The sequence below is a fragment of the Phodopus roborovskii genome, unplaced genomic scaffold, assembly GCF_943737965.1.
Source record: "Phodopus roborovskii unplaced genomic scaffold, PHOROB, whole genome shotgun sequence".
Classification (NCBI taxonomy): Eukaryota; Metazoa; Chordata; class Mammalia; order Rodentia; family Cricetidae; genus Phodopus; species Phodopus roborovskii.
The window spans coordinates 2,573,245-2,597,994 of NW_026126613.1; the positions used below are offsets into that span (position 1 = coordinate 2,573,245).

General features: G+C 43.5%; 1 protein-coding gene across 5 annotated transcripts in view; it reads left to right on the forward strand.

Moving 5' to 3' along the window:
- Hivep2 (HIVEP zinc finger 2) overlaps positions 1-24,750 on the forward strand; it is a 179,273-nt gene that overhangs the window by 40,126 nt on the left and 114,397 nt on the right. For 2 of the 5 annotated variants that reach the window (XM_051206166.1, XM_051206168.1), the window contains exon 2: positions 2,177-2,251. The exons of 2 other annotated variants lie outside the window; for them this stretch is intronic. The gene's annotated coding sequence lies outside the window, so the exon portion shown is untranslated. Of the gene's footprint in view, positions 1-2,173; positions 2,252-24,750 lie in introns of all 5 variants that reach the window. One more of the 5 variants, XM_051206169.1, reaches the window with a different exon arrangement.

Here is a 24,750-nt window from a genome sequence, read left to right on the forward strand (position 1 = left end):
GGAGGTGGGGGCTGATTTCATGAAGTCTCTTTGTTGACACTGTGGCCTAGAAATTATGTTTCAGGTTTCTTGCATTCACTCTTGGCAAGAAAGCTCTTGAGTCTGGAGTATTGTCTTTATTAGTAGAGTAGAGCAGGAGCAGTAGTGTCATGTCTACACTTATTCAACAGTAAGGGTGGATTTGCTCTCTGGCCCAAAAGAAGTTGGTTTTCAAATTATTGCTTAGAGCATCCTTAATGTTTTGGACTATGATGGTTAATGTCCAAAGTTTTAAGTTCTTTGTCTGGGTGATACATTGCACAGTTTTTTGACTCCTTTATTATAAAAGAGAAATGTTGGGATAGAGCATCCTTAATGTTTTGGACTATGATGGTTAATGTCCTTAAGTTCTTTGTCTGGGTGATACATTGCACTGTTTTTTTTTTTTTTTTTTTTTTTTTTTTTTTTTTTTTGTGGACTCCTTTATTATAAAAGGGAAATGTTGGGAAAAGACCCAGTTCTTACTGCTCTCATGAAGGGATGATGAGAATGTCCATGGAACTTTGGTTGCTCAGCAACCTCTACCTCTTCTGCCCTCGTCGCCAACACGCTGTCTCATCACATATTTGTTATTTTATTCACCAGCCTCCCACCTGTGTGTGCACTCTGTTTGCATCGCTTAGTCAAAAGATGGGAATGTCTGTTTTGAAACAGCATGGGGCTCTAGCTAGGGTGCTCAGAAGGTCTTGAACCATTGGATTGTTGTCAGGGCGGAGCCATTGCAGTAGAGTGAGTCTGTTTAAGATGATGCTGGATTCGTCACTTTTAGCTGCATTGTCACTAGTAATTATGAAAGTAGACATACTGTTGGTGGTGAGAAAAACCTGGTGGATGGCCATGGAAGATATTATTCTTGGGTGTTTTGGAGGCATTAAGATCAAAGGGAAAAAGTTACTATGAAAATAAAAGCCAGCATACCACCATTGAAAGAGGGTGCAGAGTTGGTTCAGTGAATAAAGCGATTGTTGCAGAAGCATGAGGTTGCGAGTTCAAATCTCTAGTATTGATATAAAGGCTGAGCCTGGAAGCATGTACCCGAAACCCTAGATCTGGTAGCGTGGGGACAGATGGATCCCTGGGACTCCATTCTAGCTAAAACAGTAAGCTCAAAAGACCCTGCCTTGAAAAAGTTTTAAGTGGTGGGGGAGGGGAAGCGAGGGTGAGAGGGAGGAAGGGAACGAAGGAGGGAGGGATAGAGAGAGGGAGAGAGGAAGACACTCGATATGGGTTTCTGACTTCCACCGGTATATGCATGGGTGAGCACACATGTCCCCCCACACACATTTATACGCTACCTACCAACAGAAAGAACGAAAGAAAGAAAAGAAAAAGTGAGTTTTGTCGATTTGGATGACGAATTTGGTTTGCTTAGGCGTTCACCCATTATTAATCAGGTACTCATTCACAATATGGCACATGATAGCGTAACTACATGCCATGTTACACTCGACTTGATTTTGTCAGCTGAGGTTGAATTTGGATATAAGATACTATATTTTGATAGAGGGATGTCACATGATCATGTGACATCAACCTTGACTGATCACTTGGTTGAGACAGAGGTTGCCAGGTGTTTTTCACCATAAAGCTATTTTTTTCCTCCCCAACTCTGCCTAATTGAGTTAATTAAAACTATGCTTTCTTCCTCGAAGTATGCATGAAGGGTGGGGGAGGCGTATTTATCAACACATGTCATTGGTTGATTGATTTCAATCTGGACTCATCCTGGATTTCTGTTTTATTCTTTGGGTTATCATTCAAAGGCATCATCATTTATCTTACAGACCTTAAGTATTTTGTCTACTTCCCTTGTTTCTTTCTTTCCTTCTCTGTTTTTTTTTCTTCCTTTCACACAAGGTTTCATCACTGTGTAGCTGGCCTGGAACTCTGTATGTAGTCCAGCCTGACCTTGACCTCACAGAGATCCTTCTGCCTGGGATTAAAGGTGTACGACACCGCAAAGCTCTGCACAGCAGATGTTACCTACATACTGCCTCTCCTTTCTCTGTGTGTCTGTGTTCTCATTATTCAAACCTGGAGATTCCATTTTTTTTTTTTTTTGGGCCATTTTCATAGCTACATTTTAATGTATGTACTGTGGGTGGAGAAGTTGTAATGCAGAACTTCTTGTCAGCAGATTGGTGAATTTACCTGAGAAATTGAGACTCAAGATGACGAGGAGGTGTGAGTAGGACCAGAAGCAGATGTCCAGGTAGGAAACCTAAACTCGCTTTCCTTAACTCCCTTGAGCTTGTTTTAGCAGAAGTCAAGATGCTAAGGGGGGAGAGGTGGTGGTAGAGACACTGTTTGTGAATGAAAGGACATCACATTGTTTCTTTTTCAGATTCTGTTACTCAGCTTCCAAAGAGCAGGATAATAACTGAGCTTTGAAAGGAGATCCAAAAAGAACTTGCAGAAGTATCTGCATATTTGCAGATGGATTCTGGACATGATTTTGATTCTTGAAACCTATTCAAAAAGTAGTTATCACACTATAAATAATATTTAGGTTTATCATGCTGGAGGTTATACCTACCGGCTATGAGATGTTTGATATGTATCTCAGTATGCTTATTAGATGTGGATTTATGTATATTTTACATTTCTCGAAAACTTCCCTGGATGTTACAAGGTCATAAACACCTTCTACTAGAAGGCGCAGGGAAGCTCATGTATCATGTATATGCTCACAAACTGACATACGGATGTGAGAAAAGTGAGAATCAGTTCACCAGCTGCTTTTATGGTGCTGATGCTGTGGAGTTAAGAGACAGGAAGTCAAGAGAAAAATCTGAAATGCAAGTGCATTAGTACTCACAGTGATCCTTACCTCTGCCATGGAAGTGTAACAGCGGGCAGGTGCTTCCATTTAAACTACAGAGGTGTTGCATGGCAACCTCTAGTCTGTCAGAGGGGATGCATACACAGACGCATTTACAGCTCAGTGCTGGGGCTACGTTTGTGGGTAGGGAAGCTGAGCGCTTTTGAGTCCTGCTTTTGTGTGTGCGCATGTGTGCTAGATGACTGTGGTCACCCACATTCGCAAGCCGGCTCACTATCCTTTGCCTCTTCAGGAAGGTTGCTGCTAGAGGACCACTCTTCCCTCTGGGCACTTCTCTGGATGTCTGTGGGGTGTGGCATTTGGCTGCTGATTTCCATTCTGGAGAGCACTGTTAAGTGGTGGCTTTACATAACAGGGGCTGTTGACCACTGGGTTTGTTTTTCTCCTTTGGGGGAAGGGGCAGGCCAAGTGCCCCTGGAGTGAGCATCCTTCCATGCTCTCCCAGCCTCTTCACACAACTCAGATGTCAATTCCTCTCTCAGTGCGGATCACAGCACACCCATACCTGGAAGTCCCAGCTGCCCTTTGCTTCCTGTCATCATCAGGATAGATGGCACCACACCTTCACTGTTCACCTGTCTATACTCCGGTGGAGCAACCTTTGTCCTACTTTCTCCAATCCAGGAGATAAAGGAGGAATATTCTGCTCTTTCCTAGTTGCTATGAGAATAATCTTTAACAAATCCCAAGTTCCTTTTGTTGAGCTTGAATATTTATTATCTTCTCCACTGGGTTCAGAGTTCAGAGGTTTGGGATTAAAAAATGGTATCCTGTTCTATACGGAATTTATCTTATTTTTCGTTTTTTAATTTGGTAAGACAGTCATGCTATGTAGCTCAGGTTGGACTGGAATTTGAAGTCTTTTGAAATTCCCCTGCCTCAACTAGGAGTGTGTATCACCGCTCCCGGCTTTCAATGGATCTTCGCTCTTTTTCACTCCTAAAATTTAATCTCTGACCAGAATCTTGGATGGTTCCAGGGTTAGAAAGAGCCGAGGCCAGGTTGAAAGGGAGTCACAGTGCGCTCTGAGGGTACTTGTGTAAGAGCCAGATGGTGTTTCTTCATCTCACTTGAAGGTACTTACTAGCAGATTCACAAAGAGAAAGGACCCAGCCTTTCTGTATTGTATCTGTTGTGAACATCCTCACTGGTCTTACTTGGAAAGGAGACTAGTCCTCGGTTGGTAAAGTGCTTTGCATGCAAGTACAAGGAACCGAGTTTGGATCCCAGATCCACATAGATGCCGAGTGTGCTGAGGAAGGTAGAAACAGTGGCTTTCCTGAGCCGGAAGACTAGCTTTATGGAAGCGTGGCTGAGATTCTACCTCCTTGTACACATAGCTACCACCATCCACAGACCTGCACCCACACACATGCCAACATGCATGCATACACACCAATGGGCATTGTACATGCACATACATTTGAAAAGAAGATGGAAAAGACAGGCATGGTGACATACACCTGCAATCTCAGTATTGGGGAGAGGTAGAAGAACCCTTGAAGCTCACTGGACATGTGGTCTTGTTGAATTGTGAGCGCTGGGTTCAAGGAGAGACCCTGCCTCAAAAACTAAGTGAAGAATAATAGAGAAAGACACCCAGCATCCACCTATGGCCTTAGTGTGTGTATACACACATGTGCATACATACACGAACATGTATACATACATACAACACATATACAAATACCTAAAGCTAGAAAAGAAATTTGCTGCAACAGGCCATTTATACACATGCAATTGCTTTCATTTATTTATTCATTTGTCCAAATACTTTTGGTTAACTCTTGGGTGCTGGCCAAGGCACAGGAAAAATAAACAAAAAAGACAAAATATATACCTGCTCCGAATTAATGTACTGTAAATGAGAACTTCACAGTACAAACCCAACAACAACCCACAATGGAATGAGCTCTATGAGGATCAAAGCATCCACTAAACCTAGCTGTGCTATGAGAGTAAGGCCTTAGCTTTCTTGAGGGCTTTGATGGGGGCACAAATGCCCAAGTTTGACAGACAGCGGGAGACAGGGTATTCTAGGGATACAGAATGCTGGCACGCAGAACACGGAAACAGCGAACACTGCCCAGGGCAAGCAGCACACCTTCATATGGGTGGGCTGCAGGGTGGGTAGAGAAGGAACGGAATCCCAAGGGAAGGGTGTTGAGGAAGAGCTTAGCTGTGACTCTGTCCATCAGGGTGACCCATAACAGCGGATGTGACCTCCATCCTGTAGGTCAAGGAGAGAGATGTGCCCAGATTTGGATTTTACATAGACCTCGTGAGTCAACAGGAGGAGTTAGAGGAGTTCGGTAGAGTCTAGATTTGGGAGGGTTCGAAGATACAGCATGCGGGTCATTACAACCTTCCTCCAAAGAACGGAAGGCCCGCCCTGAGAGTAATGTGTACACCATGGACTGTCTATCATTCTCAACAAACAGCACTGAGTGGCTGAGTCAGTGTGAGGAGGCTGGGAGAGGAGGGAGTCCCCAGGGTGGCAGCCTGGGTGACTGACAGGGAAGTGCAGGGGTAGGACAGCACAGGGTGGGGAAGCCAGGCAGCCCTTTGAGGAGAGCATGACCCACATTGTACAATTGCTGAATCTGTGGTCTTACAGTCTGTGGAAAGGTGTAGCTTTGCAATCAAATGACCCGATTTTCCAGTTTACTTCCCCAACTGCTCGCCGGAGTGCCTGGGCGTACGTCTCTTCCTTTACCTCCGCTAACCTCCGCTTCCTGTTCTGCAAAGTGACTGTGACACTGACTTGCAGGCCGCCCGTGAGATGTGAAAGTGACAGTTGATATCAATTTCTGGACTCAAAGCCCGTTTTTTCCTCCAAGAGCAGAGTAGTGCTACCACAGTGTCTGCAGGTACATCCCAAGCCCAGGAGCCCAGTGCTGAAAGCATGGCTTCACAACTGAGAGAATGAGAGAGAACAGAACTGGCCAGGGGCACGCTTACTGTAGACTCATTCATTCAGAAGTCTCTGTTGAGAGCAGGTATGCCTAAGATGACAGAGAGACATAGTCCTTGGCCACAAGGGTCTTGGTGTCTGCCGCACAGGACAGTGATGGAAGCCAAGGAGTTTCTAAGGAAAGGATCAGGACAAATCAAATTTGTGTTTGTGTGTGTGTGTGTGTGTGTGTGTGTGTGTGTGTGTGCATTTGATAAAACTTGGACAGAAAGGAATGTAAAACCTCTTACAAATTGAGCAGCAGATCTACCAAAATGTAGAATGTTCTCAGCATTTTAAGGGCATTCTTTTGCCCCTTTAGTGTCTTTAGAACCCAAAGGTGGCTGAATTGTGACTTTTCACACTGCCTCTCCTAGTTTTTCCTGGTTTAGTAATTTACAACTATGAGATCAGATGCTCTGCCTCTTTGTGTGTCTGGATTATTTCACTCGATACACATTCGTGAGATTAATTCTTACTGTGTACACAATTCATTCTCATGACAGTGTTGAATCCCATTGCACGAATGTCATTCAGCCATTTTAGCATCCATAAAATTAGGTTTTTTTTGTATAAAGAACAGTGCTTCTGTGATGTGTGTGTGTGTGTGTGTGTGTGTGTGTGTGTGTGTGTGTGTGTAGGGTATAGCCAGGGTGTGGAGTTACTGCATCTAGAACTTGTGTGTATCCATTCTAGTAGGGGGTGTACTCTCTTTTCACAATGCATGTGGGATTCAAATGTTCACTTTGATGGCGTACCTCTCACTAGCTGATGATTATGTATAGGTTTGGTCATTGAGATTTTCTTTTTTCTTTCTTTATGTAGCTGAGTCCTTTTCTCACATTGTTTTGCTATTGGCTGCTCTGTTTTCATAAGGAGCCCATTGAAGTATTTGTCACGTTTCCTGTTGGTCTTTCCTCCTTTTGAAGCCTCAATATTGCTTGTCCAGAACTGGCATTACAGTGGAAGAGAAGCCATGCCTTACGCCCTCCTGAAGTGTGGGATGTTTGAATGGCCAGCTATGTGTAGGATGGGTGAGGGGCTAGACAGTACAAGAGGTGGAAGCCAGAAAACGCTTACATAGACGTGAACCTACTGATTTGTTCAGGCAAAGGGGAGGGAAAGCTTGGCATTTTAAGGAAAAGGTAACAACCAATCAAGCAGAGTCCTGGAGCACCTACTATGCTTGGAGCTTAGAGACAGAAGTGGGGTTAGTACATTTATGGTCAAATCTCTCCAAAAAGCATAGACTTGGATGCCGCGCCCTGTTGATGTTGTAGGCTTGTTCAAGACACAATGTTGAGAATACAGCTGTGGAGCATGAAAGCTACCGAATTGGGTACCAATATCCACCTGTTGGCATTTTGGCCAAGGAACAAATCAAGTAACAAGAAAGGAAAGTAAGAAATGACAAAGGTTGAGAAAATAAGGTTGCGGAAGGTAATAAGAGAATTAAAAATTTAATACCTTGGAAATTTCCCTCCACACTCTTTGTACAAGGGAAGCTTCAGTGGATGTTAGCCAGACTCAAAATGATTTTAAGCTAACAAATGAAACAAAACAAAACATAGAGACTTAAGACTGTATAGGAGGGAAATAAAGTACTGTGGATGGCAAGGTCAAAATGTAATTATTAAAATAAAAATGTAAACTTTAAATTTTATTTTTTTTCTACAACTTCTAAAATTGCAGGATGAATGTGCTCCATGTTATGCTTTTGGCCATGGACTAAGATAGTTGTAAGTAATTAAACATGTTGAATTATGAGTGATCCAGACCACCTTCAATTTCTACAAGTTGAAGCCTGTTCCTGGGGTAGTTAGTTGTGAAAATTCAGTGAGGTCTGAGAGCAGTGTCTGATATTCAGGCAATGGGGACAGGTGGCAGAATGGTTATAGACATCTACTCTGAGTGTCATTATCTTGAGCTCAAAGTACCATCCCACTAGTCACCCTGGGGAAAGCTAGCTGGAGTCAGTTTTCTCCTCTGTAAAATAGGAGAAGTACCTGTGCCTTCCCAGAATCATCCCTGAGATAAACTAGTAAGAGTGAAATACTTGGAATAATTCAAACGACATTTCTGAAACATTGTCATATCCTCCATTAAAGGTACATACAATTTCAAATAGAGTATTCAAACACACACACACACACACACACACACACACACACACACACACACACACACACACTTAAGTTACAGTTCTCTTGTGATTTATTCAGTTAAAATCACTGGCCACTTATTCCTTGATTCATAAAATGTGCTCTGTTCCATAAAATCATGCTTGAGACATGGCTTCTGTACTCTTTGGGTAATGCTTGGCTGTACTGAGAAATAGCGGAGAAACTAATTGAAAGTAGATTCTGACCATAGGTGAAAGATAGTGGCATTAGGGACACGTAAGCCTGGGAACACACCTCATGTTGACATATTACTTAGCATAGCATATTACACCAGAAAGATACTGCTGCATTGTATGGAGCTACAGGTAATAAAATGGATCGGGTTGAAGGGCACCCAAGCAGAATATCTGGCATTCAAGGGGTGACTCTAGTACTGATTGTCCGAATTGCATGCAACTGACCTAATATACAGCTGATTTCCTCACTTGGGGGACAGGCTCAGTACCACCCTGCTGAGGTTATCAGGAAGGTTAAATCAAGAAATATTTGTAAAGATGCCTTATGAATCATAAGATGCTGTGCATCTGTGCAGTTTGGCATGATTTATGTGATCTTATATTTGCACTGCTGAAGATTGATGGCTGGACAATGAACACTTGTAATAATGTATTTTAATTGGATTACAGGGACCCTTATTCTCTAGTCTGATAATGGATGGTTAACTTCCTGCAGAGATTAGTTCAAAAGAAAAGACAATATGGCTGGAAGGTACAATAGAGATTGGGAAGTTTAATGGGCTGAGCTAAGGCTACAGTTAACTGGTACAGAGTAGAACGCGGCCCGAGGGCCGTTCTGCAGTCTTCAAGCCTTTCCTCCATTTATCCCCTGTTGAGAGGAGGGAATTGACAGCTCAGACTTTGAAGTCAGACCCGAGTTAAGGTCCTTGCTCTATTCATTACTAGACACCATTTACCATCACCTCTGAGGTCCAGTTCTCTCCACTCCGGAAGAAAGTCGTTCACTTGCCTGAGGAAGTTCTGAGTGTTAGAGCTGACACGGTCAAGTTCCTCAACAACTAGCTAGTCTCTTATGATTTCATGTCAGATTTCAAGACACATGGAATCACACACCTGCTGAGCAGGAACATGGAGAGCCCAGACATCAACAACACTTTCTCTGCGGTGGCTTCCTTGTGCCATGTGTATCGATCTCACTGGAACTCTGAAAGTAGTGGCGTCCTGTAATAACAGTGACTCCCACTGAAGTTCAGCTTGGGCAAGGTCACCAGCAGGGTTTGCAATCCTTGGCATTTGGGACTTGATCTCCTTTCCCGTATTCTTGGATTATCCCTGGGTCTCCCAGGTCAGTACAGGGATGTGGTGAGGAAGACAAAATGACTGATTGTTCCATGGGAATCAGTTTTTCAAGTGGGTATTTGCTGTTGGAATCAGCGCCATTTCTGCTGGCAGTAGCGGAAGAGACATCCGCACTCACAGGTTACCCTGCTTTTTTCTGTTTAAATAATATTTAAAATTTATTCTTTGCTGATGCCATATATGTATGCAATGCATCTTAATCCCATCCACCCCGACCACCTCCCTCCAACCCTTCCAAGGCGTCTCCCTCCCAACTCAACATACCCTTAACAAACAAACAAGCCCTCGAGCCCAATTATTGTTCAAATGTGCACACGTGTGGGTTATTCACTGGGGGCATGGGCAGCGTATCAGGAAAGCTACCTTCTAAAGAGAAGTGTTTCTCCTTCCCCCAGTAGTTATCACCTGCCAATAGCTCCTGTCCTAGTTAGCCATTTGTTGCTGTGAAAAAACACTGACTAAAACCAGCTTGAGGAGGAAAAGATTTCTTTTCACCTTACACTCAAGGTTCATCTCTGAGGAAAGTCAGGGCAGAGAAGGCACTCAAGATCGGAACTTGGAGGGATTCGAGCAACTTTGGAGGAACGCTGCGGATTGCCAGGCCCACTTGCTCTGAAGTGGTATCACCCGCAGGGGGCTGGGCCTTCTCCCATCAATCATCACTCAACAGCATATTCACAGACTGATCTTATGGAGGCAATTCTTAATTTACGTTGGGTTTTTTTTTTTTTGTTTGTTTTGTTTTTTTGTTTTTTGGTTTTTGTTTTTGTTTTCCTATTTAAAAATAAACCCAAGTGACTCTAGTTCCTGTCAACCTAAAAACGAAACAAAACAACCCATCCCCCCAAAACAAACCCAGTGCAGCTCCCCGGGTAGGAGCCATGTGTATAACAGCCATGTCATGCAACTTTTGAGCATGTTGTGAACTCTCACTGAACTTTGCCTTTTGTACAATGTCATAATTATACTTCTTATGAAAACTGGAGAGCCAATCCTGGCACTGTCTCCAGTTCTAATCTCTGCTCCTTACTCCTGGTTACGGAGTTGGCTTGCACTGAGTACAAAGCTTTGGGCATAGCCTGTCATCTGTGTACATTTTAAGTCCATAGGATTCTTGGTTCGCGGGCATTTCTACAGTTTTAAACTGTGATGCTTCCCCACCGGATGCGAGATTGATCCCTTTGAGAGGGCATTAGGATATTCACTTTATACTTTCACATTTACCTGCTCTTTTTTTTTTTTTTTTTTTTTTGGCACTGCTTGTAATGAAGATAATCTTATCGCATCTGTCATGTCATTATTCCGCATCCCTTGTCCAGATATGTATACTTAGAACACAGTCCCTTTAAGAACCGCAAGCCATCAGCAAAAATAACCCAGAGCAGCTCAGGTTACTGCCAGGCTCCAAAGACCTCAGGGGGTCAGGTTGCTCCTGTCCAGTCTTCACTGTAGGGTGCAGGGAGAGCATCCTCTGTTCCAGCAGCTGTGCTGTGCGTTCATGTGTTTTCCTGTGTCCTTATCTTTTGCCAGGGGCCCTCAATCGGATTTGTTTTCCTCTGGGTTTGCCTCCTCCTTTGGGGTGGGTTACTAACACTGCTTTAAGTCCTGTTCTAGGACCAGAGGAGAAGAACCACTCTTGGCTATAATCTTGGATTTTGTATTGTTTCATCGAAAACAGGAATGAAAAAGGATCAAACCCCATCAAAACCAAGCACACCTCTGCTCAAGGTGAAAATGTGGTAGGACAGGGAGAAAATGTCATGCACACCTTTGTCCCTAGGCCTGTCAGCACATGCCTGCTCCTCACGCCTTTCTTTAGAGGAATGGTTTTACTGGCTGAGCAGAGCCATGAGATCAAAGAGTAAACAGGATGTAAGGCTCGGTAAAGACCAAACAAACAGAATGAACTCCTTAGTTAGGGCCAGCTTTTCAGCTGTGGAACAACAGGGAGACGTCAGGAGAGCATTGTAATGCATGACCTGAAACAGAGATGCAGCTAGGACTCTACCATTGTCTCCAGGATGCTGCCTGACAGCAGGTTGCAAAGGATGGAATTTTAACTGGTAGGTGGCATCTGTGAGTCACTCCGTGTCTCCTTTTATGTAGAAGGAGGGTGAGGCCCAGAGAGGATGGGGGACTTGTGTGACGGTACCCAGCTGACTGGAATTAGATGTACAGTTGCAGCTCCAATGCGCACACCATTCCTCTCTGTCGTGAAAATACAGTCAAGACTCAAGATTTCTTTAAGCCCGACTCTTATTTATAAATGGGAGTTGCACTGGCGCTATAAGGTGTCACAAAGGTTTGCTCACCAATTTAATATTAGTATTAGTATTTATATACTCACATGTGTATGGTGAGATAGGCATATGGTACAAGCTCTAATACTTGGCTAAAATTTTAAGGGGAACAAGATAATGAAATCCACATTCTCTTTTGGAAACGTGAAACTCTAGCAAGTTTCTGTAGTAGAGAAGTTAGAGCAGTAAATTTAGGACAGTTAATCCAATGACTTTGTTGACTCACTATATCAGTGAAAGATGGGAACAATAAAAAGCTCGGCCCATCTTGGACTTGTCCTGGTGATGACATTGTGGATAAAGGGGAAAGTAATCCATGAGCTGAAAATCATAGAACAAAAGTAAACTGCTAATGCTCTTCTAATGCCGTCTAGGGCTGCCATTCCTTGTTCATGCAGTACCTCTTGTGTAATTAAGGAGACAAGTCATATACATAAGAGCTGAGGTAAGCATTGTCTCCCCTGGGTGGCCACAAGGACAGTGCACTACAGGTAATGACTATAATGGGCCCGTGTTTTTTAAACCAGAGTTTACAAATAGAAGTGTAACTATCTTTGTAGTTATTTTGAGCTAGAACCTTCCCTGTTGACATGCACTCAGATTACTAAGACTTATGCATGTCGCTTTGCTTATTTGTAGGACATTGTTCTCTATAATAACACGGGACTGGGAGTTAAGCATTACTTTTACGACTCTCAGTTAGACTAGCCGCATTAATCTTTATGTGCCTGGTATATTTCACTTAATCATTATTGTAGAGGAGTCAGGAGCTGTAATTAAAGGAGTACCACCTGACAGATGGGAAGGGTCAAATGTTTCTTTCCTGCAGAAAGTAGAGCTGAAAGGGAGCCTCAGATCTGAGGTTTCCTCCGATTTCTGTGCACTTGCCGCTGGAGCCTATGACTCCATGTCAGGTCAGTTCGCCTCCTTCATTCCTGTAGTCGTTCACTTCCAACATGGTACTCCATTTGTGCAAGGGAATGGGACTCAGTGAACTTACAGCCATGGACAGCAGGCAGAGCAAGTACGTTAATAGGTAATCACCTAAAGGGACTTCAGTAGCAAGCTGGGCTTTGGTGGTGCGTGCCTTTAATCCTAGCAGAGGCAGGCGGATCTCTGTGAGTTCGAGGCCAGCCTGGTCTACAGAGCTAGTTCCAGGACAGGCTCCAAAGCTACACAGAGAAACCCTGTTTCGAAATAAACAAAAACAAACAAATAAAAACAACAACAAAAGACTTTGGTAGCTTTGTAAGATACAGTTTTTAAAGACATGATTGGAAGGAGATGCACTAAGACTTTGTCATGTGATCCCCCGAGACTGTGCAGAGTACTTTCTGCCCCTGTTAATTTGCATAGGGAGCAAAGGCTACAGCCACACAAAGTCTGATTTCTTTAACAAAAAGGGCAACATGGAATGGATGAGTGAAGATACACACCCCCAAGGACCACTGACACCGGAGTGCTTGTAAATGTGACAGATTTGGTGAGCTGGGGCAAAGCTGGGTACACAATGGGGTTCCTCTTATGTCAGAGTGATATCCATGGACAGTTTGAGTCTAAATGAAGTAGGATGTAAAGGTCAGTTATGGTCATACTGGGCCCTGTTTCAAGTGTATTGGAAGCCACAGCCATATAGACATGTGCTGGACATGCTGATGTATGATGAATGTGTGTTTGCACATGAGAAGTAAGACCTCTTCTGTTGCTGGCCATCATGATGCACACCTTTCATATCCCAGCACTCAGTAGATAGAGAGAAGCAAATGTCTGTGAGTTCAAGGCCAGCCTGGTCTATGTAGTGCATTTCAGGACTAAATAAGGAGACCTTGTCTTGGAAACAAAAAGAAAGGAAAAAGGAATTCTTCTGTTGCGTGTTTATTCTGTAGACATACTCATTGCTTCCCTGTACTGAATGCATTCTCCGTAGGCACCAGCAATTACAGCAGGGGTGTACTTTAGCAACCCCAATTTAACCTTACTCTTCTTTGTAAGAGCTCAAGATTCCCAGAGGTTATATCATTGCATAACGATAGTTAGCTTTCTTTTGCTGTGATAGAATACTTGGGTAGAAAAAGAACTTATTTCTCTTAGATTGCTCATCATAATTCATCAAACAAAGTCAGGGCAGGAAGCGTGATCATGGAAGATTGCTGCCTAATGATTTGTCCAGCCTGCTTTTGCATACACCCTAGGACTGCCTGCTTATGGATGGCCCCTCCCACATCAGTCACTAATTAAGAAAATGTCCCATAGGCATTTTCTCTATTGTGGTTCGTTCTCTTCAGTTACTCTATCTTGTGTCAAATTGGCCACCAAGCCAACCAGGATGCCTAATATAATAACTTGCTTTGGGGCCGTATGAAGAGTTATAATGACATTGGAGAGCACTATCGTTCAATCTACAACAGTTGCACAAATGTGTCAGGCACTCTGCTGGGAGCTGGAGGGGAACTAACGAGTCCAGTAGCCTCTGATACCAGGAAATTCATATCAAACAGGCTGTTTAGGCAGAGGAGTTAATAATTACAATAGCACGAGTGAGTATTGCTACAAGACTTCGTGTGCTACGTCCCAGAGCCAGTGAAAGGTCTCTACAAAATATTTTTCATTGTGTGTGTGTGTGTGTGTGTGATGTGTGTATGTGTGTATGTCATGTGTGTCATGTGTGTATGTGTGTGTCATGTGTGTATGTGTGTGTCGTGTGTCTGTATGTATTTGTGTATGACATATATGTGTGCGTATCCTGTGTGTGTGTCATTGTGTGTGAATATGTGTGTGTATGTATGTATGTATGTATGTATGTATGTGTGCCGTATCTGTGTGTGGAGGAAGTCAGTGGACAGCTTTCAGGAGAATGTTCCCTGCTTCCACCATGCATGTTCTAGAGTTTGAACTCAGGTCCTCAGGGTTGTTGACAGCCTGAGTTATCTGCTGAGCTATCTCTGGTTGCATTGGAAACCTTGCCATAGACAGATTTGTGATTCATTAAAGCCACTCATGGTTCTGTACGTTTCTGTATAGTGTGGTTTGAGAGAACTTAAGATGAATGAATACTTACTGTGTTTTCCCAACGTGAAACAGTGAAGGCCAGAACTGAGGTCACTGCAGTGGAGTTGGAGAGAAGGCAGGCAAAAGGGTGAGGAGCTTGATACAATGCGCTGGTGTTGTGATTAAGTGTGGGAGCTGAGGGTTGAGGCTGGGATGAAGGTAACTTTCACTGTCCACCTTTGGTACTTGAGTGTTTGGCCTTATCATAGGAAGTGAGACATGTGGTGAAGTGTATGTGTGTGTGTGTGTATGTATGTATGTATATACACTTTTCTAGGTACATTAGAGGTTGAAAGACGACAGTAAATTAATTGAATTCAGCCCATAAATTACCCAGTAAGTAATCTTGTCTGCCACACTAAAAAAGACCGTTAGTAAATAATGAGACATTTCAAGCATACAATAAAACAATATTAAAAACAAAATCCCACTCAGATCCTGAAACCGACAGGGTCAGCTTTCTTAAGCATGGTCTATTGAACTGGGACATATTTGCTCACTTTTGATATAGTTAAAACGTGTAGAAAGATCGGTTTCCTAGTGTGGTTTTCCATTAGTGATCTGTAGGATTATGTTAGCTGTTCTTTGCAGAGACAGATATCAAGAGTAGTGCTTCTAAAGGAGGAGGGATTGGTTTTGCTCCCAGTTAGAGAGGTTTTAGCCCATCATACACAGAGGCAGCATACTGTAACTGACATCATGGTGGCTCAGAAGCGGGCGGAGGCAGTGGCTATTCACAGTTCTGTTCCATCTGGGCCCTCAGTCTATCAAACGATGTCATCTGCCTTCAGGGCAGATCCCTCCCACCAGTTGACTGGAAACACCTCTATAGAGACAGTCTTCAGAACTATGTTCTGCTAATATCCTTCTTGCCTCCAGTTCAGTACAGACAGTTAAACAGGCTGATCTTAGCTCCAAAAGATAAAAATCAGTTGCTTTTTTAGCTGTACATTGACATTGAAAAGCCGTGCTTCCTCGTAAGATTTATTTTTTATCATTTATTTATATATTGACTTATTTTTATTTTGAGACAGAGTCTTAACTCTGTACCCTTGGCTGGTCTGGAGCTCATCATATAGACCAGGCTGACCCGGAGCTCATTATGTAAACCAGGCAGGCCTGCTCTGGATGGATCTCTCTGTCTCCTGAGTACTGGAATTGAAGGTGTTTGCCACCATGCAAGCTAAAGATTTATTGTTTATTTTATGTGTCGTGGTATCTTGCTTGCTTGTATGCTTGTGCATCAGTTTTGTTCCTGGTGCCCTTCGAGACCAGAAGCGGTGCCATTTCCCTTGGAACTGGGGTTAAGGACAGCTGTGAGCCATCAAGTGGGTGCTGGGAACCAAACTTGGGTCCTCTGGAAGAGCAACTTGTGCCCGAACCGCTGAGTCATCTCTCCAGTCCCAGGTGGGTTTCTTTAAGCTTTTAATTGTTGCACATAATGCAGGAAGTGATGTCACATGCTGAAATATAAAACCCATCGTGACAGTATAGTTTGTAATCTAGGGTAAGCAGATTAAATCTGGCAGATTTAATAATGGATATGGAATTACTGAAACCAGCGAACGGTGATGGAAATAGCTTATGGGACTCAGGCTTGTTCCCTGCATTGAGAGTTGCTCTGTCTGTGCAATTGGAAAAAGGGCTTGCAAGGAACCTGCCTTTGGTAGACCTGTCGAGCATAGACCAGCAGGATGGAAGGCTATCACGCGTGTGAAGGACGATGGAACCTGGTTATTTCTGGGTACTTTAGCTCACTTTGAGCTATTTCAAAGGCAAGTGCTGTGTGAAATTAGTGAAATTTTGGTTTCTGAGTCAACTCAATGGAAGTCCTCATTTTGATAGAGGACTATATATCTCGTCTGATTATTTTTTCTGTTTCTTGAATTTTCTTTATTGTTTATTACCAAAGCAAAAACAAACACTGAAGTTCTGTGAAATGAGACTTTGCTCCTTGGCCTCCCATCTTATGTGATGCTAACGTGTGAGTTGTTTGGTAGAGAAACACAATACGGATGAAGGAAGCGATGAAGGGGGCAGGCGTGTTTTCTTCAACACGGCTTAGAGATACTCAACCGGGGCCACCAGTGAACATTTCCATTTAGTTTCTGTAAAGTAGGCCACATGCTGTTGACACGTATGCATAGGAGAGAAACTCGAGCACTCTGTGAAATCTTTGAGCTAAAAATAATCTTCACCTGTATTTATAGCCCTGTTATCATACCTGAGGAGAGTGGTAGAGAACTTGCCAGTAGAGGAAGATGTAATCTTAGTGGTTTCAGAGAAGCCAGACCCTCATAAATGAAAGCCCAGAGCATGCTGTCAAAGTTACAGCCTTGTCACTAAGACCTTTTTGCTAGTTGTGTAGGCAGAAGAGTCAGTAACATTAGGTACCACAGATAATGCATCACAGACCCATACCCTGTGTCATGGTAGCAGCAGAAATCTGCCCATTACGGGGAAGGAATTGTTAATTAAGCAAGCAGGCAAGGTGTTCGAATCCGGAGGCTCTGTCACAGCCACTTTCCTTCATCATTCACTGGGGTGACACATTGCTTAAAGGAAACTTGGACGGGAACATTTTTAGATAGTCAAATGGAAAATATGCCAAAATCCAGCCTTTGCTGATCTGCAAGTTCTGTGAAGGACCGGTTCTGCCGGGTAGCAAGCTGTGCATATTGTTTGAGTAGGAGGGAAAAGAACAGATGACTTGAAAACTATAAAAATTGTGACACATATAAAAAAGTGATTTTTCCTCCTCATAAAATAATAACAGTAATAATAAAATAACCTTAACAACCCAGGCTTTCAGTCTGTCGCTGTCGCTCAGTTAGGATATTTGCATATCTTACTTCATTTACGATCTTAATTAACATGTAATACCCCACGTGTAGCAGGTGTATGTAACACACGCTATAATTATTTCTATAAATTATCCAACCACTTCTGAAAAGTTGTAACGGCAGAGACAATGGGCAACATGTCCGCTTCTTTGCTGCCCTCTTTTAATTAAGCTTTCTGACGCCTACAAACATGTTTTCAACAGACGAAAGATGAGCGATTGCAGTTTGTGACATTTTTCCAAACACTGGTTTAGGAAAGCAACCAAGACTATGTATCTCTGGACTGCTATAAAGCAGGAATTATCTTTTGAAAGCTGTTTATGAGACAGCAGTTTGATGCTTATACATGTAGGCTAAAGCTTACTGAACAGTTTACGATGGCGGGAACATACCTCAACCAGGCACTCCAGGGTGGGTGTGTTGAACTTAAACTTCAGAACTTCAGCCACTTAACTGTGGCGCGTTGACTTCAGGTCTGTTGTAAGAAAGTCTAAATGTAGGCTGTTGAATAATCCCTTTGAGGGCCCTGTGACTATTTTTATGCCTGGATATGCGTCATCAGTGGGTATTTTCTCTGGTGACTCGCTTACATCAGGTCCTCCTTCCATACATTCTCTCGGCGAGTGACTTATGATTGATGGGAAGCGCGGCTGTTGTTTAGCTTTATCTGTGACCTCAGCGAATGGACAACAGGAATTTCCAGGCTGTTAAATTCCCTGCATGCCTGAAGACAGGGGCTCACGGTGTTGATCAAGGCAGGTAGTGAGGGATGTCATTCACCAGTGATGACGGGGAGGGACAGGAGAAGAAAGGGGAGGGAGGAAGAGGGGAAGGGAGGGGAATTCCTTTTGTGAACACCAGCAGCCCTGGCTCAGCTAGTCCCTTAGTCCTCCCCCGTGGCTGCCTGTGGGGAGAGAAAGGTTCATTTCCGGGACCGAGAGAGTAGATAGTTGGAACCTTGCTGTGGGCAGCGGGTGGCAACTCTGGGTTGGGTAGAGCAGCAGAGGGCCCTTTCAAATTAGTTGAGGGGCTGCTTTTCAAATCGGCTGGATTGATCCATGAGCAATTGGATTAGTTTGTTTTTGTTTTTTTTTTTTTTTTAAATCATGAATAAGAGCAGAGGTTTTTTTTAAATTTAAGATGTTCAGCAGGCACAGGGATAGGAATTTATGTTGTGTTTTGTCTGGCGATATTTGGCTACCCATCTGGCAGTATTTTTTTTTTTTTTTTTTTTTTTTTTTACCTGCATCTTATTTTTGACAAGCTTTGGAAAGCAGAGCTGTGCATTTGTGTCTATGTATGGAAATGGATAAGTAACATACAGATTTTTTTTTTCATTTGCTTCCTTTCCCACTTTGTTTTTATTTCCCACGTGTCTAAGATTACAGCAGAGAGACTGGTCCCAGCATCTAAGCAACTGTATGTGCTGCTCTCTGTCTGTCTGTCTGTCCGTGGCCCACTGCTTCATTTCTCCTCTCTGTCTTATCTTCCTCTCCTTATCATTTCCTCAAGCTACTTGTTTGCCAAAGTGATGACTGACTTCCTGTGGAGTGAAGGGAGGCGGGCCTTGAGCAAGTGCCTGGGGGGGGGGATCACATGTCAGTCAGGGCACTGTGTATGGTGATTTTTCTAGTCATTGTTTTGGTTTCTTTAATGACAATTAGACAAAATTAAAACTCTCCTTTCACTGTAGTGCAGTTATAACATTTATTCATTTAGGTAGAATTCGTTTTCTGGTCTTTTAAGATGGTTTTCATTGTGAAAAGAAATTTCTGATTTCGCTCACCAATTTTATTGTCCCCCGCCCCCCCACTCCCAAATAAGGACATATTACTGCAACAACTTTCTTGATGGTTTGCCTCCTAGGAACCAAATTAGGAGATAATCCCAGGCTCTAGCACCCTGAGAAAGATGTGTGGGGTGAAGAAACCCTCCTCGAGGTATTTTGTTCATAGCTCTGGCTTCTTTCTGCTCCATGAAGTGGGCACGGGATATTTTGTAACTATTTTTGTCGCTTCCTTTCAAGTGGTAAAAGTCTATGCCTGTCAAGTCCTGTTGTTTCAGTTTCCAACATTTAAAATTCAAATGCTTGAAGGGGAGAAAGAGAACCAAGTGTCTCTGTAAACCTCACCTACAAAAACACTTCTTGCCTTTGGAAAACTTGCTCCTTGGGTAAGCAGGATGACTCACAGCAAGCAGTTTATCACTTCAAGTCTGGGAGAGATTGAGATTCAGAGCTGTGAGTCTTGAGTCATTGGTGATATAATGAATTAAGCTCTCATAATGGGTCTGTTTAGAAGGAAATGGGTGAAACCCATTGTTGGTTCACTTCATTGTAGTATCCCCTGGGAGCCAATGGCAACTCCATTTGCTCATTGAAGAGTGACAGTATGTGGAAAGATGCATTTGGGGGCGGGGGGCCGAGACACTTACATTCTCCTCTGCTCTGGGTTATGGAGGATGTTAGGGGAAGGTATGCAATTCTTTCTTTCTTTAAAAATGAACGCAGGCTTTTCTGTGGGGGAGGACGAGGGCAGAACCAAACATGTGGGAGGATTATGTATTCTTCATTAAAAAATATATTTCACAGAAGATTATAATTTGTGTGGGAGGGAAATAGCTGCTTGTCCCTTGATTGCATTGTGCTCATTCCATATAAGAGCTATTTGAGTTGAGGCAGGATAGCCTCATTTTGGTAATCTGATGACTGCCTCTGTTTGGAGGAGAGAATATAATTTTGAGGCTGCATGCTGATGGGTAAGAGTAATTGTTCTCTCTTTTTTTTTTTTTGGCAGAGCTCAGCATGGAATCTGCTTTGGCATTTTTATAACTACATATGCAAATCTATCCTTCCACCCCTGTTCCTCCCCCCCCCCCCCATGTACGGTGATTTCTGTAATCTTCAGTATTGTGAAGCTCTACAGGTGTAAGACATAATGATATGCATTTGCTGTTCAAACCTAAGTTAGAACAAGATCTTGGCTGCAAATGCCAAGCGGATCCTGCACCCACCCGGAGTGGATTTCACTGTGTACTTGGTTTCTATGGAGACAGGCTTATTGTTTGTAGATGGTCATTCTGAGTATAGGGCAAGTGACTGTTCTATCAATTTGGGTCAGAGCAGCAGGTTGCGGTTCCTGGCTAATGTGTGCTCTTGCTGGAGGGGAAGCTCAGTGGAAGAACACCAGGAAGTTCTGTATTCAGTCCATGCTTGCCGCTTGTCCCCCAAAGCAACCCATTGACTAAGCTTCCTGTTGCTTAGTCACACCAACACACTAACAGCCTATAGCATTGATGAAACACAACAACAACTTTTCCTACTTAAGTAAGCACCGCTCCACTCTTGTGTATGGATAAGCAAAAACTCCTCCAAAGCCCCTCCAGTTAAGGTGATGTGTGTATCCGGAGAGCGACCTGTGAGACAGATGGACTCCATCTGAAGTTGCCCATTATTGACAGTGGTTAAGGGGCAGGTCCACCTATGGGATCTTACCTGTGAGGGAGGAGTGGAAAAGCTCTCACCTCATAGGTCTGATGTCACCAGTGGATACCGCAAAGTCCTCCTGCAGCCCTGGTCATGGTAACACACTGGTAATTGGTTAAGGTTGTGTCTGTGACCCTGAGTGCACTGTCCTAATCACCCTATAAGGAGGATTGATGGAGGCCCCCAGGGACTGATGTTTAGAGAGACCAGGAAGTACTCACATTTCTACAACAAGATGTCATCATTTAAGCCAGCAGTGTTTGAAAACTCCTGCCCACTGATGACTTTGGGGAAATACTTTCACAGGAAGAGAGGATTAGGAGATAAATAACAGGAGAGCATCACTGGGCAGATGTAGTTGATAGGGATGAGTGTGCTTTTAGTGGAAATGCTACTTTGTACTCTTTTCGGTTGGAAAGAAAGGAATTGTGTGTAACCGGAAAAAAACTCTTGCGTCTAACTGTTGTGAGGTTTCAAAGTGGGGGTTCCAGAATGGGTGCTGGGGTTCCAGAATGGGTGTTGGCATTCAAGGAATTTCCCCAAAGCCATTCTTCTAAGTACATGGAAGTTTGATGACACAGTTGCCTTTAAAAAAACCAACCAAACAAAACCAAACAAAAACAACAACAAAAACAATTAAGATAAGTACAAGGGTTACCTCTCACCCTGTGTGGAGGGGATTCTTGCCACATCTCAGACCAAGTGGCTGTGGCTATCTTCACTCAACTCCAAGTTCGCTTACTATAGAACACTATGTAAAATTTGCCCTTTCTAAGCCTTTATTTTCCTTAGCTGATTAAAATTTCCTGACCTGTAGATTTATAGATATTTAAATAATGAATTGCCCACAGAATGTCTCATTTCCTATAAAACCATAGCCTGACTCCTGTGCAAAGTAGGGAAGGCCATATCCTCAATTGGTTTCCTGTGCTTTTTAGATTAGTTTATGTGCATGGAAAGGTATTCATAAGGCTACATGGTATAGTTCAGCAGTGACCTTCCTCCTGAGAGAATAAATTTAAGAAAGGCTGGGAATATATATATATATATATATATATATATATATGTATATATATATAGTATATATATATATTACACACACACATATATATATATACACATATGTATATGTATATATAATGCTAGCTGTGAAAAAGTATCTCAAACACAAGATGAAAAATCTGTCCCTTGGGAACCTCAGTCTAATAGGGGGACAAGGGGTGACCACCTCGCGCTTGGCTGAAACAGGTGCTTAGGACCTAAAGCTAAGTTCAAGAAATGAAGGAGAAGGGAGTTCTGGAAAGGCTGTGGTGCAAGAGTATCTCTGTCCAGAGGGGGGATATGGGCATGGATGGTTATTCCTTGGCATTTGACTGCCGGAAGTCTCAAGGAGGAGCCTACTAAGTTATAGGTGTAAAGATTTAGTCAGTGCATGAGAACCATGTGAGGAATTGGGAGCCAGGCCAGCGCAGGCCAGCTTTTCCCATTTGTAATGAGTAGCTGAAGCAAAGCTTTCTCTTTTCTGTGGAAAGTCTGCCTCAAAGGAAAAGCACGGGACACCTTTGCTACTGTAACGCTCCCGGGCCCCAGAGAGCTTGCACCTTTAAAGGCCAGCCATGCTCCCTGAGAAGAGAGGCTTCTTTGTCATCAATGTAGGACACATTGGTGACTGTCTCTGGTGGCAAAGACTTGCCTGGTCGTCCCACTTGAGGCTCCGCTGTCCCCGCTGGGACACTTGGATTCCTCTCTGACCTTTGTTCCTTCTCTGCAGTCTCCTTATGGGGGGTCAGGGTAAAGCCTCACCTCTCAAGCAGGTTGCAAGCTGTGGAATTCTTGTTGCAGGGGGCAACGAGATTTGGGTGCCTGTGAATACGTACCAGAAACTTTCTGACATTTTCCTCTTGTTTGTTGGTGGGAAATCATCTCGGTTGGAAAGAGCCAAAAGAATATGAAAGCTGAGCTTAGACTCCTGAGAATTGTCCCATCCTCAGGTTGGGAAGGAAAATAGAATAGTAAGAGGTGGGGGGGGGGGAGCCAAGGAGAAGGCAGTCATAGGGTGGGTGGTTTAGAGAGTTCTCAAATCTTATCAGGTATATTTATTCGCAGTACGCGGAGGGTGTTCTGTGCTAATATCTAGACAGAACAGTGACCGCTCTCAGAGTCCATTGGAAGACAGGGATCAAGGCTCTGGCTTTGATTACAACATAACCCAGGAAGACAGAAAGGAGATGACATCAGCCCAGTTTGGCTAGAGCATGGGAGTGTCACTTAGAGAAACAAGATTGTGAAAGTCTGCTGCTCTGAGATGTCCAACCATGACCGCCATGCAGAGATCGCCAAATTCAGTTGGTCCAGGATGTTGGGCAAGAGACAAGGAATCTGGTGTTAGCAGGTTGTCGTTTGAGACCAAGGAGAAGAGAGTCCAAGGTGATGATGGAGTTAAATATGGACTGTTAGTGGAGAGCCCAAGAGGTCAGGTAATGAGGGTTATTGTGACAGCAGCTCATGAAATATTCACATCTAATTTGTTCCTATCTCTTATGCTGGGTATCTGCTCTTTCTTGGGGAAAAAAAATCTACTGGATATTTTATTTGATTCAAATCAGCCTGTTCATTACTCCACCACAAGGATCATCTTCAAATGCCATTTTAAATAGATTAACCTGAAGGTTCAGAGCCTGTGATCGCTAGCTATCTGTTGCCTACAAATTAAAGGCATGCTTCTTCATAAAAATTTAGAAGTCACCATTTTCATAGGCCTTTAGAATTTGTCAAGGACTGTGAACAAATGGTCTTGATAAATTCTTACAGAGCCCATCTGGTAGATGGGATAGATTGCTGTCTCCTCTCTCTCACCTTGTAACTGCTATAATAGTGCCTCAGACAAGTTAAATCACCTACCTACCTAGTGCCTCGCCGTGCAGGAGCGGCAGAGCCAATAATAGATAGCAGGTCTTCTGAGGTCAAGTGTAAGGGTTCTCACCGTGGCCTCAGCTCGCCTGGGAGCCCTGTCTCTGTTCTGAGCCTACACTTTTCGAATAGGATGCTGAGATGCGGTGTCTTTGGTTCCATAGCAGCACTGCAGGGAAAGCTCTCTGAGTCCTTGCAGTCCTCTTTCTGTCACTGCACAGAAGTTAGCATCTAGGGTCGTCGGCGGAGACATACTCGCCAGCTGAGTTTTCCCTTAGGTCGGGAAAAGCCTGTTTCCTGCCAGGACATCTGGGGTAGCACAGCAAACACTGTGTCCTTTCCTCGGTGTCTGCTGCTCTCATTTGGAACATGGGGCGGGCAGTGTGTGTGTGTGTGTGTGTGTGTGTGTGTGTGTGTGTGTGTGTGTGTGGCTTTCACAGCCTGCCCATTGGTTTTTGGATGCATTTTGGCCATGGCTAGCAGATTTTCTCCTTAAACTCTTCAGGGAGGTGTGCCAGGGAATCAGACTTTGCACCTAGAGGAACTGTAGGTTTCAGAATGTATGCCCCGTTGTGTTATTAATGGACCTTATACCCGTGGCACTCTAACAGCAGTAGTTTTGAGAAGTATTGCACGTGGAAGGGTGTAGAGCCTTACTTTGAAACACACACTCGAATTAGGAACACTTGCTAGTTTTTGTTAATACTTGTTAGTGCAATGACCGATGCATCTGTGTTAACATGATTTTTATAGCATGCCCTGTTTCTATCAGTTTCTCATTGCGTGGAATCTAAAGTCATTTGGATTTTGACAGGGTTTCTTTGGAGGCAAT